The sequence below is a fragment of the Maniola hyperantus genome, chromosome 24 (genome assembly GCF_902806685.2).
Source record: "Maniola hyperantus chromosome 24, iAphHyp1.2, whole genome shotgun sequence".
NCBI lineage: Eukaryota > Metazoa > Arthropoda > Insecta > Lepidoptera > Nymphalidae > Maniola > Maniola hyperantus.
This window is the reverse complement of record NC_048559.1, coordinates 7,449,930-7,469,608: the sequence shown is the minus strand read 5'-3', so window position 1 is coordinate 7,469,608 and position 19,679 is coordinate 7,449,930. Positions and strand designations below refer to the sequence as shown.

The 19,679-nt window shown below is 36.0% G+C and overlaps 1 protein-coding gene and 1 long non-coding RNA gene across 2 annotated transcripts in view; one reads left to right on the top strand and one right to left on the bottom strand.

Annotated features, from left to right (window-relative positions):
* LOC117993516 (5-hydroxytryptamine receptor 1-like) overlaps positions 1-19,679 on the top strand; it is a 146,518-nt gene that overhangs the window by 106,885 nt on the left and 19,954 nt on the right. The window lies entirely within an intron of this gene.
* Positions 15,586-17,169, bottom strand: LOC138404034 (uncharacterized). Its single transcript, XR_011238132.1, has 2 exons — positions 16,243-17,169; positions 15,586-16,152 (listed from the first exon to the last, which is right to left on the bottom strand). It is a non-coding gene; the product is annotated as an uncharacterized lncRNA (long non-coding RNA).

The window sequence follows — 19,679 nt, the reverse complement described above, 5'->3', positions numbered from 1 at the left end:
GTAAAGTACGTCATAACATTAGTATGACAACCTGGTTGTAATGCTGAACTGAAATCCATTACGCCTTAAGGGATGTAATGTTGTACTGAAATCTATTACGCCTTAAGGGGTGTAATGTAATTTGAATTTAGAATGTTGCGGAATGTTCCGCACTCGAAACAAATTTTGATACAAATTGTTACAAATAGATTACAAATAGTTTTTAGTTCAAGCTGCTACTGCTGTCTCACTTCTACGTATAATGTTGTCCCTCTCACTTACCATAGCCTCATATCACGCAATAAAAAGATTTTAAAAACCTAAATCCACGCGAATGAAGTCGCGATTTTCAGCTAATACACAATTGAAGATTATCTAAATGATAAAAGAGCGTGGATTTGACCTGCAGCTCGTTCCAGCAACGCACAGGACTGCAAATACTTTATTATACATGGCATAATCTTGTATATCAAATATTTGAAAAGAGCAACCGCCTAGTTTCTTGCTGGTTCTTCTCGGTAGGAAAGGCATTCCGAACCAGTGGTAGATGCATTCGACTTGTGAAAGTTTACTTGAATAAAAAAGATTTTTATTTTATTTATTTATTTATTTACTACATTCACTAACCACTTGGACCAATATATCTGGATTCGAATAACCAAATTCTTCAAAAAATAATATTCCTAATGTATGAGAGTGCTTCTTTATCAAATGAAGAGGGTAAACATTTATGATAAGTCACGTCACTTGCTTTCACTGAAGAATCGACTTTGATCAATTTTCATGTGAAATTTATTGAAATGGTGTGAGACCGAATCTAATGGATTGGAGTGTTGCTTTGTAAGATATCATGATCAACCCATCAATGGCTCACTACAAAGCACGGGTCTCCTCTCAGAGTGAGAAGGGTTTTGGCCATGGTCTACCACGCTGGCCATTTGCGGATTGGTAGACTTCACACACTTTTAAGAACATTATGGTGAACTCTCAGGTATGCAGGTTTCCTCACGATGTTGTCCTTCACCATTAAAGAAAGTGATATTTAATTGCTTAAAACGCGGGATCGAACCGCTGACCTCCCAAACAGAAGGCGGGCGTCTTAACCACTAGGCTATCACTACCACCTAACTTGTCAGTAGTGTAGTGCTAACTGAAGCAGGCATCAGTAAGTGAAGTTAACGAGACAGGTTTACCGTTAACGCTTCTTCCGGAAAACTTCGCCAGTAATTGCCTATTTCGTCGTAACGAACGGCAAACCGCTTCCATAGAGGGTTGATTAGTATATCTGAACATTTTTGTATTAGATATGTATCAACCCATCGTCGGCCCACTACTGAGAATAGAAGGTCGATTTCGTAAAACCTGCATCAATCATTATTACAATCTCAGTTGTTGTGATTAGCTGAATTTGTGCAATTCTTATTGCAACAATGCATTGTAGCCAATAGTGAGCGAGCGTCAACCAATCAGAGGTGATTGCGATCGTAACACGGTAGCTGTTATTCTATCGCAATCGAGTAGATGGTTTCCTCTCAGAATGAGAGGGGTTTAGGCCTCAGTCCGCCACGCTGCTGGACAAATGCGGATTAGCAGACCACACTTGAGAAGTTGAGAACTGTCAGGCGTGCATGTCACGATGATTTCCTTCAATTTTAACGCAAGTGATATTTAATTGCTTAAAATGCGGAATCACCACCGCAAACAATTCCACCCTCACCACCTGGGTGTCTGGTGCACTTCGATCACCCGTGGTGCCAGATCCTCTTTTCCACGCACATGCAAACTGTGGAACCAACTCCCATCGGCGGTGTTCCCACTAGATTACAACATGGGGTTATTCAAATGACCGGACTAACAAATTCCTGAAAGGCCAGCAACGCATTTTTGGTTCATCTGGCACTGCAAATGTTCATGGGCGGCGGTAATCACTTAACATCAGGTGACCCGCCTGCTCGTTTGCTCGCCATTTTTATTTAAAAAAATTGCTTAAAATGCACATAGCTCCGAAAAGTTAGAGGTTCCGGAATGGCAACCCAGACCCACCGAATAGGACAAGGAATAGGAATAGGACAAGGTAATTAACCACTAGGCTCTCACTGGTACTGATTCTGAGCGCACCAAAATTTTAGAGTGTTCGCATCCTCTTCTTACTAATGTAATACGAAAAAAACAGACACAGTTTGACAGTTTTAATTTTAATTTAGAGCTGTCAAACCGCGTGGGTTAGCTGCCAGTTGCGAGCTTAATGGGGCCGATTCTCTTGTACACAATCTCTAAACTAAACTAAATTAACAAGTCTAAATCTAGCGCTATCCTTTTCTGCAAGCAACATTATGAAATGGATAGCAATAGATTTAGACGTGCCATTTTAGTTAAGTTTAGAGATAGTGTACAACGGAATTAGCCACATTGTTTAAATTTGTAGCGTGCACTAAAATTTCGAGTCTTTAAATGTAAAATTCATGTTCTGTCCTTTTTTAGCAATATTAAAAAGAAAAGGATGCAGGTACTCTAAATTTAGTTTAGAGGAAGACAACAGAATCGGCGCCACTGCTTGGTTAGAATGTAAGAATATTTAATTTCCTCAACCCACTATTCTAGGTGGTTGGGAGCCCATTGTTACGTTGAAAGGAAAATATCTTGGAATTGAAAAGAAGATTGCTTTTATTGTTTGTGCGGTCCGGGCTGCTACTTACACCGTTGCGTAACTTACGTTCTAACTTTATAAAGGTTCGAGGTTTTAACTTCATCACTGCCTTTTAATATTATAAATGCGAAGTGTGTTTGTTTCTTGATTTATAGGTTTGTCCTCCAATCACGCTACAGTGGAGCAATGGATCAGCGTGAATTTTTTGCATTAATCTTGTTAAAAGATCTGGAGAGTGACACAGGCTACTTTTCACCCCGGAAAATCAAAGAGTTTTTACGGGATTTAAAGACCTTAATCTACGTGGACGAAGTCGTGGGCATTTGCTAGTATTAAATAAAAAAAATCATCACCATTATCACAACCCATCACCGGCCCACTACTGAGCAAGGGTCTCCACTCATAATGAAAATGGTGTAGGCCATAGTCAGCACGCTGGCCAAGTGTGGATTGGCAAACTTCGTGTATAAAGTCTGCAAATCTTCACTTGGCCACAGGCCACATCAAAGGTGTATAATCTTTGAAAACATTACTAGACACTACAACAAACCAGACCAATGCAAAAATACGTCGATCCGTTGCGAGGCGATTGAAGAACAAACTAAGAAACCAACAAACACATTTTCACATTTATAATATGGGTAATTGGTAGTGATTAAATCCTAGAATAAACCTTAGAGATGACGCTTCCAAAAAGGCAAATGGATTGTATGATAAAATAAATAATAAATAAAAACATTTTTTATTCAATTAAACTTTTACAAGTATTCTTGAATCGTCAGATGTATCTACCATAATCAAATTATATGTTGCTCGCTTCGGTGTAAAACGAGGTCTATCAAAGGAGTTCTTTCCCTTAAATTGTATTTGAATCTCTATTTCAATTGCTAATACAAAGTTCCGATTGAAATCGATTTAAATACGACTGTTAGAAATGTAATGCATTCTTAAATGTTGAGATATCATACAAACCTTGTTTTTTTTAACTGTGACAAGGAGTTTATTTAATAGAATATAACAAAAAAAAAACTATATATAGTATATACATACAGAAAAACTTATCACTAAAAAATTTATATTTACAAAAAATATACGCCGTCCAAATCCGTTGAGCGAAATAAGCACCAGCTCTTGTTATAAAGAAAATATTATCTAGGACGGAATTCAATAGTATTAGTATTGTTTTGGATCTTATAAGAAAGCTGAGATTCACTCAGCGGACGATGGAGAGAGCTATAGACCTACGTGGAGTTTCTCTACAAGATCATCTAGAAAAAATAACTAACTAATTTATTCATCTTGTGCATAGAGTTTGAGTATAAATGAACTTAAGTTGAGTAGTAAGTACTAGTTAGTAATTAAATACTTAATAATATTTATTTTTACATTCAGATACAAGTTAGCCATTGATTGCAATCTCACCTGGTGGTAAGTGATGATGCGCTCTAAGATGGAAGCGGGCTAACCTAAAGGGGTATGGGAGTTTTTATTAAACCCATGCCCCCTGTGCCTTTAGGTTTCTACACGGCATCGTACCAGAACGCTGAATGGCTTGGTGGCTTTGCCGGTAGGGTGGTAACTAGAAGCCTCCCACCAGACCAGACCAGGCATAATTTAGAAATTATAAAATTCCAAACCCCTGCCAGGAATCGTACCCGGGACCTCTTACTAATAAGACCACAGCGCTTCCCACTGCGCCAGGGAGGTCGTCAGAATTACTTAAAATGAGTTTTAGCATCCACATGGCACAAGATTTGCGGGCGGTTCGACTTGTGGCCGATCCCAAACTAACCGGCTCGCTAAAAAGCCTGGAGCACCGCAGAGACGATAGCTCTCTATGCGTCGCCTTTATAATGGGGAGTGCTCTGAAGAGCTTTTTGACCTCATTCCACCCTCATTTTTCTACAACCGCACCGCGCGCCACCGTAAGGAATTTCACCCTCACCACCTGCGTGTCTGGTGCACTTCGACCGTCCGCTGTGCCAGATCCTTCTTTCCACGCACATGCAAACTGTGGAACCAACTCCCATCGGCGGTGTTCCCACTAGATTACAACATGGGGTTATTCAAGGGGCGAACCAACAGATTCCTAAAAGGCCGGTAACGCATCGGCGGTTCCTCTGGTGCTGCAAATGTTCATGGGTGGCGGTAATCACTTAGCATCAGGTGACCCGCCTGCTCGTTTGCTCGCTATCTCTATTAAAAAAAAAAAGTATGCTTCGTAATATTTGTTTTAAATTAAAATGATTGCATTTTCGTACAATATTCAAGCGTCAGCGAAACCACAATATCATGCTTAGCATTTATAAGCACCACTTATAATAATATTAGAAGCGATTCTATCGCAGGCGCTTCTGAAGCGTTGCTTCTTCGAAGGATTAAGCATACTCGTATTGAAGTTTATGGCGTGAATTTAATAGGATTTGCGAGAAAACAGCCACTATCATATTGTACCAGAATAATAATCGCTTAAGGGTAAATGCACAGAGACGTAGCGGAGTGTAGATTCTTATACTCTTAGACGCGTGTGCTAGATTAGCCTCAGAAGTATAGAGACAATAGAGTCAGGAATCAACCTACTGAGAGTCTAAACCTTAGTTCGTTATCAATAAGCTAGGGCGTGGTTGAAGGTAGAAAACAAAATAAAAGATTGTATAAGGAAATAAACTGTTTTATTCAGGGAAAAATCCCTCCATATCAAAGTTTATCTTTACCATTACTTATTGCTTTATCATTAAATAATTTATTATTTCCTTTAAGAAAAATCTACCGCCAGTTCGAAAAAGCATATCTACCGAGAGAAAGAACTGGCAAGAAAAAACTCGGCGGTGTCTATCCACAATTATTGAAAAATAGATACAACTATGGTATTACCATAACATATCCAACCCACATCGGGTATAAGCATAAACTATTACAAAGGAATACCAGTTGAATAACAAATTACACATTAAACAACATACATAGTATAACAATAGAAATATAAAATCAACAATATTCGTACCTGTAGGTATGTCACAGCTTCTTATTAAAAATAGGAAAATTAATGATGTCTACCGTCAAAGCAGAGCCATTTATAGCCCTTTGGCTACCCTTTCCATAAGTATAATGATACCATATAAAACTCAAATTCAATAGAGTCGACAATAGAGATTAAACTTTAGTTTTAAATTTATACACTTCAAAATTCCACATTATACTCTATTTAAATCTACAATTACTTTACTTCTAAAATATAATAAAATCAATTTCACCATGTAAGACCTTTGGATTAGCTGCTATATATTATCTGTTACGTCTGTAGTATTTTGTCTATCATTTTGACGTGCCTCTGTTTACAAATAAAATGTCAATGGTTTAGAATTAATTCTTAAGCAAAATCTAAAGAGTTTAGTAGCAATTTCAAGAAATAAATAGCAACTCTAACCATTTATCTTATACGGCCAAACTGACAATTGCTTCGTTCTCGAAGCAACAAAATAAAAACAAACAATTCGTAAAGTAAATTTTTAACAACATCAAAACATTTTTTTTTTTTTCAAACAACATGTCTGTGGCTTCCAACAAAATTTAAAAAAACATTTTAAACATGTGTGTGACATACAAAATTACCACACAGTTTACTCTCAAAAATACAAGAAATATTTTTCTCGCCACAGCACATAAATGTTTCCAAACAAGATATCCTTTAACCCCATTGGTTTTAAACCAATATCAAAAAATATTTTTAACACCACTGGTATTAAAGCGATATTATAAAAATACTTTCAACACCGTTGGTTCCAACGTTTTAAAGTATCATCTACTTTAAAATATCCTTCAACACCATTGGTTTTAAGGCAACATCGTAAACCATCATAAAATTGTCCCTTAACACCATTGGTTTTGATCCATATATCACTATACAATTTTCCCATTGATCGAACATTTGATCAAAGTTTTAAATAAATTCCAATAAAATATAGAGATGAATATTAAACAAAGAAAAATTGCAACTGAACAAATTGTAAATTATCAGAATTTAAAATAATATGTTTCATAAAAAAGAACCATCAAAATGAAAAAGTTACAAAAATATTAATATTTCAAAATAAGTTAAATCATAAGAACTTTTTTTCAATTTCAAGTTAATAATTTTGCAAAAATAATAAAATACCATCGACTCTTACTCCTAAAGTACCAAAGTCAAAAACAAAGGGTAGGTATATAAAAAGTAATTATATGTAAGATATATCAAAACAAAACTAACTACTATGTTAGTAGAAGTAAAAATAATCAAAGAGTAAACTTATCTAATTATCGTTATTTACTTTCAAAAATATTTTCTATTCAATCTCTTTTTGTCTATCTGCAATCAGTCCTTGGACTATACAAAAACATTTGTTGCTTCCCACATCCAATGATGTGCCAACAACCTTCCTTTTTAAATAAATACCAAAACATTTTTCCACAATAAAATATAAAAATCCAAAAAGATCGTAAATAAAAACATAAAGGTAGGTATCAAAAACTAAAATGTCAAAAAATACCACAAAAATAATTTACATTAAAAAGATCGTCAAAGAAGTAATCAATATCAAAAATAGTTAAACACTTCAAACATCAAAAACGTCAAAAAATCAAAAGTATTATTCAAACAAAACAACAAAATACGGCATTAAAAAATATTAAACACAAGTGGGTAGTCAATAATCTCTAAATTCCAATATTCTAAATTTAAGTTTCAGGTTTAACCATAGTCCACCACGCTGGCCAAGTGTGGATTGGCAGCTCCATTACATCACATTACATAACGGTGGGTATATATAAAAAAAACAATGACATCAAACAATCAGTAGCTACTAGACTTAGCGGCATAGCAACAGGATAAGACATCAGCAGCCTAACCTATCCTTATATAAAAACTACAAAAATAAACTCCAACAAAATTTCTTAATTATTGTAGGTAGGTATCACAAATCTTTCATCTCTACGTTTCGCGAGTGAGAACTCCGATGCAAAGTCAATAGCAAATTTACAAAAATGGCCACGCTAATCGCGTTTCTGATCAATGAATCATCAATATTTAACGAATGATGCAATATGTATTTCTGTATTGTTCTTAATTTGAAACAAAATTACAACAAAAAAAATTTTTTTTTTTCTTTTTTTTTTTGGTTCTTTTTTTTTCTTCTTTTCTCTCTGTCATTATGTAACACATAAATAAATTATATACATCTATTCGGCCAACCTGAAAAGTACTTCGTTCTCGAAGTACTTACATAGGAAATGCCTCAAGAACATAACTAAAAAAAAAAGTAAGATGACTCATCACTCGTAAAACAATATTCAATGATTCAATGTCAACATCACTATCATATAAATTACGAATATACGGCTAGACGTCAGACGTAAATTAAAATAGAACACAAATTAATCATCAGTAAATATTTACTGACAAACTTGCTTTAGTTTTTCACCGCTCGGTCAGTCTGACATTTAACCACATTTTATCGTATGATCATTTAATAAAAATTTCATACCAACTAACTACCTGCAAATTTTTAACATTAATTTACGTAATATCGATTTGTGTTACTAGCTGGGACATCATGCGATTAAACACCTTCAAACATTAATCTGAGTCATTGAAACAGAACATCTATACTGAACACAAAATTACCCGCAAAAATTTTATTTATTTAGTACCCACATCTTTATTTCTATAATACAATTAGTTTTAAAACAAATAAAATGACGACAGGTACTATGAAACTGTGTTACTACATTACACAGAGTATTAATAGGTCCATGATTACGCAATAAAACTTTCTAAGGCCTACCTGCCTGAAAAATTGTCTTGCAAAAAAGTTTTAATTCACTTTCACTTTTTTTTTCATACCATATTTTCATATTAAGATTTCCAGATTTAGAGTATCCAATGTCCATTGTGGTACCTCTCGTGGACGTCAGTCATCACAACGCCTGTTGGAACATCTTTGATGGCTTTTCACAAAGCCATCCGAATTCGCCGGTATTTCTGAAACTTGTACAAACTGCATTAGAAAAGGCACAATTCAGCCATATCGTATCCCACTTCTGATGCTAGATTAGCCTCAGAAGTATAGAGACAATAGAGTCAGGAATCAACCTACTGAGAGTCTAAACCTTAGTTCGTTATCAATAAGCTAGGGCGTGGTTGAAGGTAGAAAACAAAATAAAAGATTGTATAAGGAAATAAACTGTTTTATTCAGGGAAAAATCCCTCCATATCAAAGTTTATCTTTACCATTACTTATTGCTTTATCATTAAATAATTTATTATTTCCTTTAAGAAAAATCTACCGCCAGTTCGAAAAAGCATATCTACCGAGAGAAAGAACTGGCAAGAAAAAACTCGGCGGTGTCTATCCACAATTATTGAAAAATAGATACAACTATGGTATTACCATAACATATCCAACCCACATCGGGTATAAGCATAAACTATTACAAAGGAATACCAGTTGAATAACAAATTACACATTAAACAACATACATAGTATAACAATAGAAATATAAAATCAACAATATTCGTACCTGTAGGTATGTCACAGCTTCTTATTAAAAATAGGAAAATTAATGATGTCTACCGTCAAAGCAGAGCCATTTATAGCCCTTTGGCTACCCTTTCCATAAGTATAATGATACCATATAAAACTCAAATTCAATAGAGTCGACAATAGAGATTAAACTTTAGTTTTAAATTTATACACTTCAAAATTCCACATTATACTCTATTTAAATCTACAATTACTTTACTTCTAAAATATAATAAAATCAATTTCACCATGTAAGACCTTTGGATTAGCTGCTATATATTATCTGTTACGTCTGTAGTATTTTGTCTATCATTTTGACGTGCCTCTGTTTACAAATAAAATGTCAATGGTTTAGAATTAATTCTTAAGCAAAATCTAAAGAGTTTAGTAGCAATTTCAAGAAATAAATAGCAACTCTAACCATTTATCTTATACGTGCAGTTTAATAATACTTTTAGAGCTAGAGCGCACCAAAGTGCGGTGAGTTACGGTGCTTTTTATAAAATACGTAAGAGCTAGCGTGCACCACTGTGCGGTGAGTTGCGGTGCGTGATGCATCAAAATCCGGTGCGGAATAAATAATTCCGCAGTGCGTGCGCTTCTATATAGTCCTATAGTTCACATAGTTTGCGGAAAAAATCGTACGGAAATTTACTGAGGCGCGTGCTAGCTCTAAATGTATCAAAATCTGGTGTGAAATAAATTCCGCAGTGCGTGCGCTTCTATAGGTATAGTTCAACTATATTCACTTATTTTGCGGATAAAAACGTATTGTTCGCGTTCGCCGGCATGTTCGCGCCATAGACTTTAAACGTTGACAATTAGTTTCGATCGACATTTGACATTGACAACCAACAAGTGACATTGAAGTTTGTGTGAATGAAAATTCGTTATTTCATGAGTCATTGTAAGACATTCGTAACAGTAAAATCATCGTGAAAAACAGACAAATTTCGTGCAAATTAAGTAGTGTGTGATTCAAACCAGTGTTTCAAAAAACGAACATTTAAACCTAAATTCAGCACGGGTAATTATAGTGTGAACAATATAAAAACGTAAAAAATTGCGTAGTGGTGCGCGCTAGCTCTTAGTTTTGATGGGGCTGCCCTGCTTCTGTAGTGGATGAGAGGTGTCGGCTGATGCTAGAATAGATTGCTTCTTTATAGTTATCATCATGATTGATCCATTTCCGGCTAACTACTGAGCACGGGTCTCCTCTCGAGAAGGGCTTGAATATAGTCCAACACGCTGGCCAAGTGCGGATAGCCGTTTTTGAGTGCGGAGTGCGTCTATATTACATGGCGATATAGTTCAAGCTCGGTGATGAGTAAGACAAGATAAAACACATAAAAGTTGAAGAGATAGTGCTCTACAAGATGTGAACCAAGTGCCCTAGTTCTAAATCTTCACTTTACGCATACGCATACATCTTACGCACAACGCACACCGGCAAAGTAAAGGTGTAGGAGTGGACTGAAAACCGAAAGGTCGACGGTTCAAACCCCGCCCGTTGCACTATTGTCGTACCTACTCCTAGCACAAGCTTGACGCTTAATTGGAGAGAAAAGGGGAGTATTAGTCATTTAACATGGCTAATATTCTTTAAAAAAAAAAAGTGAAATGAAGCCGAGGCACATCGTCGATTTTGATATGTAACTACTCAAACTCAGCTTTATTTATTTCGGCATAGCGATAGCGACATAGCGGTCGATTTCGTAAAACCTGAATCAATCATTATTACTATCTCAATTGTTCTGATTGGCTGGATTTGTGCGATTCTTGTTGCAACAATGCATTGTGGCCAATCACAGATTAGAGAGGTATCTAATCTGTGTAGCCAATAGTGAGCGAGCGTCAACCAATCAGAGGTGATTGCGATCGTGACATTGTAGCTGTCATTCTACCGCAATTGCGCAGCAGAGCGCTGAATTCGGCATGTCGCGTGACGTGCTGGTTTGGGTCTTTTCCTTGTTTTGTTTTCCTTCTAAATTTTCAACAAAATAATATTTTTATAATTGTGTTTTTACCTACACTTCAAGGATATTTCTAAATAATTTTTAAATACATATCAAAATTGCGGAACCGGCAGGGTTAAAGGTGAATATAATATGCCACTGGATCTCAGCTTCACTCCACTCCGCAAGTCTGCATTGCGCATTGGAGTACAAATATTAAGCCTATTTCCTATACCACACTGTCGTTTCGCGCTATTTACGCACTTTTGCGCAGCGATTCGCTCGCAATCGCAAGTGTAGATCGGACTTTACACTAAAAAGGCAAAATTCTTTGAACAGGAGACAAACTTAATTTATTACAGAGAGGAAAATGTTTGGAAATCTGTTTGCAACAGCCTAATTGGCGAATATGTCCCTAAGGAGAATTAAATTACCAACAAGGGTTTAACGAAACCACTGCCTTAGGGGGAGGAAGAAAACAAATTATAACTTTTGACTCTAGACCTTGAAAAAACTCCAAGTCCGTGTACCTATGATTAAGGGATGAGCTTTTGCAATGATTGCAAGATTTTGCAATGCTTTAACCGTGATAGCCTAGTGGTTAGGACGCCCGCCTTCTAATCGGAGGTCACGGGTTCGATCCCGGGCACGCACCTCTAACTTTTCTGATTTATGTGTGTTTTAATTAAATATCACTTGCTTTAACGGTGAAGGAAAACATCGTGAGGAAACCTGCATGCCTGAGAGTTCTCCATTATGTTCTCAAAGGTGTGTGAAGTCTGCCAATCCGTACATGGCCAGCGTGGTAGACTATGGCCAAAACCATTCTCGCTCTGAGAGGAGATCCGTGCTCTGTAGTGAGGCAGCGATGGGTTGATCATGATGATAGCCACGATAGCCTAGTGGTTAAGCCGTCCGCCTCCTATTTCGGAGGTCAGACGTTTGATCTCCAGCATGCACTTCTGACTTTTTAGACGTGCGTTTTAATTAAGGGAAATTTAGTGAAGAAACCTGTATACCTGAGACGAAAGTTCTCTATAATAGTAGCGAGAGTACCAACTAAGAGATAAAATTCCAAACCCCTGCCAGAAATTGAACCTGGAACCTCCCACTAATGAGACCACAGTGTCAATAAGGTCGCCAGGTGATGAGATAAAATTCGGTTAGGTACATAATATTAGGGTCACATTTGTGAGCCGAGAGCTCCGGGCGACCTATCAGCTGTCGCCCGTTCAGACCCAGGGTCGGACGTGCAGTGACCTAATGTAAAGGCCCCAGAGGGTCCACCTCGGTGGACGTCGCTGGCTGGGCGCGGTAATGCTTCGGTGTTCCCGTGACCCAGTCGCCAGCGCAGCGGAGGAGCGTCGTTGGGTTTTAGTGGGTACTAGCTTATGCTCGCGACTTCGTCCGCGTGGAGTACACAAATTTCAAACCTATTTCACCCCCTTAGGGGTTGAATTTTCAAAAATCCTTTCTTAGCGGATGCCTACGTCATAATAGCTATCTGCATGCCAAATTTCAGCCCGATCCATCCAGTAGTTTGAGCTGTGCGTTGATAGATCAGTCAGTCAGTCAGTCAGTCAGTCAGTCAGTCAGTCAGTCACCCTTTCCTTTTATATATTTAGAAGATTCCGGTCGCCTCTCGGCTGGCGAGTCCCACATACCCTGCCCGTTCACGGGAGGGATGCGTAAATGCATTTCCTAACGATAAAAAAGGGTCACATTTGTGGCTTGCCACGCAGTTTTTACATTTATTTGCATTATACAGGATTGCTACGATTTTGGTGAATTATTTAACGGGAAAAGGTTAGGGCTGCGGCACGAGATTGTGTTGAATTTATGATTTTTGCATTGCAAAATATTATATCCGATGAATTTCTGTTTCGTTAAAGCTTTGTACTAACGCAGTGACTATATTAATAATAAAAACCGGTCAAGTGCGAGTCGGACTCGCACACGAAGGGTTCCGTACCATTTTTAATTGAATGGCTCCGCCATTTTTAGGGTTCCGTACCTCAAAAAGAAAAATGGAACCCTTATAGGATTATTGTAATATTCCTTGAAGTACGAGGGATGGTTCTTACGGAGAGAAAAATTTAAAAAATCCTGAAAAACAATCGACTGTTAGGCGGTACGAAGTTCGCCGGGGCAGCTAGTATGTAAATAATAAATTGGTTTGGGACCCGATCGAGTGGAGTTATGAAAATAAATCAAACAACTCTTAAACTCACTTCAAAGATTCGGCCCGTTTATTTTGTAATCCAAATAAATTATAATACAGGGTGTAACCAGAACGCTAGTAAAAACGTAGCATTGTTGTCTTGTTATACTACCTAAACACAATCTAATACCAATAATAATAACCATTTGCCTCATTTTGTAGTTTTAGTGATTTAGTATTTTTCAAACCCGCAATGTATGGCGTGCAAAACTCGGGTCAATGCCCTGCCTACGACGCACTGACACCAAATGGCCTACTTCCGGAACGTTCATTGACCTCTGGCGTCAGTCAGATGTTTTATTTACAACTAACTTATGCGCCCGACTTCGTCCGCGTGGACTACACAAATTTCAAACCCTTATTTTACTCCTTTAGGGGTTGAATTTTCAAAAATCCTTTCTTAGCGGATGCCTACGTCATAATAGCTATCTGCATGTCAAATTTCAGCCCGATGCCTCCAGTAGTTTGAGCTGTGTGTTGATAGATCAGTCAGCCAGTCACCTTTTCGTTTTATATATTTAGATATACTTATCGTAAAATTTGACAAATTATAGGATATCACGTGTTTCATAAGTCAAAGGGAACTCACCAATCTTACGCACGTGTGAGATTTAGATAAAGAGGAGTTAAGACAGTGGGCTTTAATAATGATGATTAATAGAATCTAATGACGACTAATAAAAGTTATCATGTATCAATTATTTGAAATGTAGGTAGTTGTAAATTTTGTCAGGTAAGGCTAAGTAATTAAAATTCAAGCAAAGCATCTGCTGTGTTATTTTAAAGTTAGAATCCTAAATCATCTAACTGGTTTCTATAATAATTAGTAGCTAATAACCTAGTGTTTACTTTTATCTCAATGTATAAAATAAATAGCAAAAGAGGGTAGGTGATAAATACAGAAGTAAAACCAACCAAGTCGAATAATAATTAATCATTTATTGAAGGATCTTTAATACTTTAATCTTTATAGACCTATCTGTATTTTGTTGTATTTCTCAGCATAGGTCTATTTCATATTAAAATGAATCTACCACCCGTTTCCAAAGGTGTTTCGTTGTAGAGAAGAAATGGGCAAAGAAACTCCACAACACACATCTTTTAAAAGCATTACAACATTCCATAATACATAACATAATATCTAAACATATTTGGTACATGGTTATAATAAATAAACCTTTATAAGGCAAGTGATTACAATAAAATATAAGAATACTTAACTTTAGTAACTCTGTCGCCTTTGTTTACTCTGAAGTCGCATCACTTCACTAGACTAAGGCTGTAGTTAACACGAGAAGGAGTTATAATACGAGACTGGCCCGTTTATCGATGTGTGTCCCGTTTTTATCCTCTCTCCATTGTAAAAACCACAGGCCACCGTCACATGCCATTTTTAATAATTATTTATGTTGGTACAATGGAAGGTACCATTGTACCAACATTGAAATTGTTGACATTATTATTAATTTACTTAAATAATATTATTTGCAACATGTATTGACGGTTTACTTATTATTGTTTTACTACATTAAATTAATGCCATACTCTATTGATGAGTTACATATTATTTCACATAATTTCTATAGACAACTGTATTTTAAATCCAGCCATATCCTGTCAATCCTAGTATGTTGTCAGTATTTACTTTACAATAAATAATTAGTCATATGTATCGATAATTTACATAATATTATTTTTCGTATTGTCACATTCCTAGATATTAAATTGGACAACAATAAAGAATATAAGATACTACTAAATCATAACCTTTCGGGTTGGGTAACATTGACGTTGATATCCAGTCGCGGGATAACGATTCTGTTTTAATTATTACTACAAATATTTATTGTAGACTCCAAGTTTATGATTGGGTCAATTTTAGCATAATAATTTGGATATATTTTATCCTGATATGACACGGCCATACTGACAAGTACTTCGCTCCCGAAGTACATAGGTAAAAACAGAAAGAAAAGAAAAAAAAATTGTCCCATTGGGAGTCTTAACATTTTGTCACATAGTGAGTCTTAACATTTTGTCCCATTGGGAGTCTTAACATTTGTCACATACTGAGTCTTAACATTTTGTCCCATTGGGAGTCTTAACATTTTGTCACATAGTGAGTCTTAACATTTTGTCCCATTGGGAGTCTTAACATTTGTCACATAGTGAGTCTTAACATTTTGTCCCATTGGGAGTCTTAACATTTTGTCACATAGTGAGTCTTAACATTTTGTCCCATTGGGAGTCTTAACATTTTGTCACATAGTGAGTCTTAACATTTTGTCCCATTGGGAGTCTTAACATTTGTCACATAGTGAGTCTTAACATTTTGTCCCATTGGGAGTCTTAACATTTTGTATCATATGCCAAAAAAAATTTTTTTTTTCTTTTCTTTTTTTTTTCTCTGTTCTGCTTCTGTCATTTAGCATAAATTATTAGTATGTTTTATTACAATTCGGCCATCTTGATAAGTACTTTGTTCCCGAAGTACATAGGAAAATAGAAAAATGCAGCCAGTGAACTTAAATGAACAGCGGCAACAAAAGTACCGACATAAAAAAATATAAGATTGCTTCATTCACAAAACGATATTCAATGATTCAATGTCAATGTTACTGTCATAAAAACTAGAATAGCTAGACGTCAGACCAAAATTAGAGTAGAAGAGAATATGTTTTCTTTGTTGATTATGTCTTATAAACAAGTGTAGTGTATGTACATCAAACCAACTCAAAACAAGAATACATTGATAACACGTAACATAGGTATTTATAAAATTAAAATGTTCTGATAGCATTATTAAACAGAAAAAAACTTGAGCAGGTAATCTGCCTTACGTTGCTAAAAAAAGTTATTTTGTTAAATAATAAAAGTTACTTGATGGACCATCTCTTTTGTGTTGTTTTAAGAGAAGAAAAATGGTTGAGTTATTTTAAGAAGCAAAATAAATAAATAAATATAGTTTATGTTTAAGTTACATAAATCAGAATAAGGTAATTTCTTCAAGTTTCGAGTTGTAAGTACGATGCAATTTCTCAAAAGCAACCCTACGAACTTGTTTATTATTATTGTTTCGGTATATCATAACCTTCTAAATGATTTCACATTGTTATATACTTTATTATAAACCACTCGGTCAATCTGACGCCTAACTAGACTTATTCTTATCTAAATAAATTATACCACAACACGTGGTTTATCTAATTAAAAATCTTTTATGATTATCCTCACAAAAACTTTTTCATAGAAACAACACCACAAAATCGTGGTTTTAAATTTACACTTTTCTTCACACACAACGCACAAAATTGTACTTAGTTTGATCAAACGACGCGACGTTTCAACCGGCGGTGCCACACCAGCACCAAGTGCCGCTGACAACAGAGTTGCCTCTCGCTTTGGGATCATTGGACACCAACACCAAGTGGCGCTGACGACAGGCGGTAGCCTGTCGCTTCGAGGAGAAGCCGCATCCACGATTGCTGAAAGCATTTGAAAAGTATTAGTATTGCGACAAGAAAAGAATTATCGTATCCCACTTCTGATGTGAGATTTAGATAAAGAGGAGTTAAGACAGTGGGCTTTAATAATGATGATTAATAGAATCTAATGACGACTAATAAAAGTTATCATGTATCAATTATTTGAAATGTAGGTAGTTGTAAATTTTGTCAGGTAAGGCTAAGTAATTAAAATTCAAGCAAAGCATCTGCTGTGTTATTTTAAAGTTAGAATCCTAAATCATCTAACTGGTTTCTATAATAATTAGTAGCTAATAACCTAGTGTTTACTTTTATCTCAATGTATAAAATAAATAGCAAAAGAGGGTAGGTTATAAATACAGAAGTAAAACCAACCAAGTCGAATAATAATTAATCATTTATTGAAGGATCTTTAATACTTTAATCTTTATAGACCTATCTGTATTTTGTTGTATTTCTCAGCATAGGTCTATTTCATATTAAAATGAATCTACCACCCGTTTCCAAAGGTGTTTCGTTGTAGAGAAGAAATGGGCAAAGAAACTCCACAACACACATCTTTTAAAAGCATTACAACATTCCATAATACATAACATAATATCTAAACATATTTGGTACATGGTTATAATAAATAAACCTTTATAAGGCAAGTGATTACAATAAAATATAAGAATACTTAACTTTAGTAACTCTGTCGCCTTTGTTTACTCTGAAGTCGCATCACTTCACTAGTAGTTCAAGGCTGTAGTTAACACGAGAAGGAGTTATAATACGAGACTGGCCCGTTTATCGATGTGTGTCCCGTTTTTATCCTCTCTCCATTGTAAAAACCACAGGCCACCGTCACATGCCATTTTTAATAATTATTTATGTTGGTACAATGGAAGGTACCATTGTACCAACATTGAAATTGTTGACATTATTATTAATTTACTTAAATAATATTATTTGCAACATGTATTGACGGTTTACTTATTATTGTTTTACTACATTAATTAATGCCATACTCTATTGATGAGTTACATATTATTTCACATAATTTCTATAGACAACTGTATTTTAAATCCAGCCATATCCTGTCAATCCTAGTATGTTGTCAGTATTTACTTTACAATAAATAATTAGTCATATGTATCGATAATTTACATAATATTATTTTTCGTATTGTCACATTCCTAGATATTAAATTGGACAACAATAAAGAATATAAGATACTACTAAATCATAACCTTTCGGGTTGGGTAACATTGACGTTGATATCCAGTCGCGGGATAACGATTCTGTTTTAATTATTACTACAAATATTTATTGTAGACTCCAAGTTTATGATTGGGTCAATTTTAGCATAATAATTTGGATATATTTTATCCTGATATGACACACGCATGGACATCTGACCCTTATATTTTGATGTCACGCAAACTCAAAGACCAACCTAATTGAGGGATCAAAATCATTTTATTTATACATTCGAGGAACCCGGATGTCTTGTCCTTTCGAAAAATGCCTCACCCTAAAAATACGTTTGTTTGATTAAACTGCCGTTCTAATAGGGTATTTAACCCTGTTTTGAAAATCTTATCTTTAACTAGCTGATACCCGCGACTTCGTGCGCGTGGATTTAGGTTTTTTTAACCCGTGGGGACTCTGGAAAAAGTAGCCCATGTCACTCCCCAGTTCTTTAACAAAAATTCTTGCAATAATTCACGTCAATCCGTTGCTCCGTTGCGGCGTGTTTGAAGGACAAACCAATAAACCAACAAACCACCACACCAATAAACCAAAAAACCAGCAAACATAGACACTTTCGCATTTATAATATGGGTAGTGATGTGGTTCACTTCATAAGCCTACAAGTCAAAGGGGACTTACTAATCTTACGCACGCAGGGAAATCTGACCCTTATTTGATGTCACGCAAACTCAAAGACCAACCTAATTGAGGGATCAAAATCATTTTATTTGTACATTCGAGGAACCCGGAAGTCTTGTCCTTTGGAAAAGTGCCTCACCCTAAAAGACGCTTGTTTGATTAATACGGTATTTGACTATCTGCCGCACTCAGAGTTGCTTAATCGTTACTTAAGGCATTAATTAGTATGGATAAGGAATGCCTTAAGTAACGATTAAGCGACTCGAATGTGCGGCTGTAAGTCATAAATAGATTATTTCTCAGTGATTATTAAATAGAGGGTCTTCCAAAATACGTAAGATCTCCTTTATTAGTTTTGTGTGTGGTTAACCATTTTAAATTATCGATTAAAGTAAAAAAGGACATCGAATGATTGTGATGTCACATACCGGTATTTCATAGGATCTTGCATACTAAGTGCGCGTTTTGACATTTGATAAAAAGTTACTAATTTGACTAGTTGTCAAATACCGGATTACAGATTAAGGCCAGGAACACTGCCGTTCTAAAAGAGTATTTAACCCTGTTTTGAAAATCCCAAGGTGATAACTACCAAAAAATTCACAAAAATTCTGTTTGTTCGATAAGTTTTGACGACCTCCCTGGCACAGTGGTGAGCGCTGTGGTCTTAATAGTGGGAGGTCCCGGGTTCGATTCCTGGCAGGGGTTTGGAATTTTATAATTTCTAAATTTCTGGTCTGGTCTGGTGGGAGGTTTCGGCCGTAGCTAGTTACCACCCTACCGCCAAGCGATTTAGCGTTCCGGTACGATGCCGTGTAGAAACCAAAGGGGTATGGGTTTAATAAAAACTGCCATACCCCTTCCAGGTTAGCCCGCTATCATCTTAGACTGCATCATCACTTACCACCAGGTGAGATTGCAGTCAAGGGCAAGGGCTTGTATCTGAATTAGAAAAAAAAA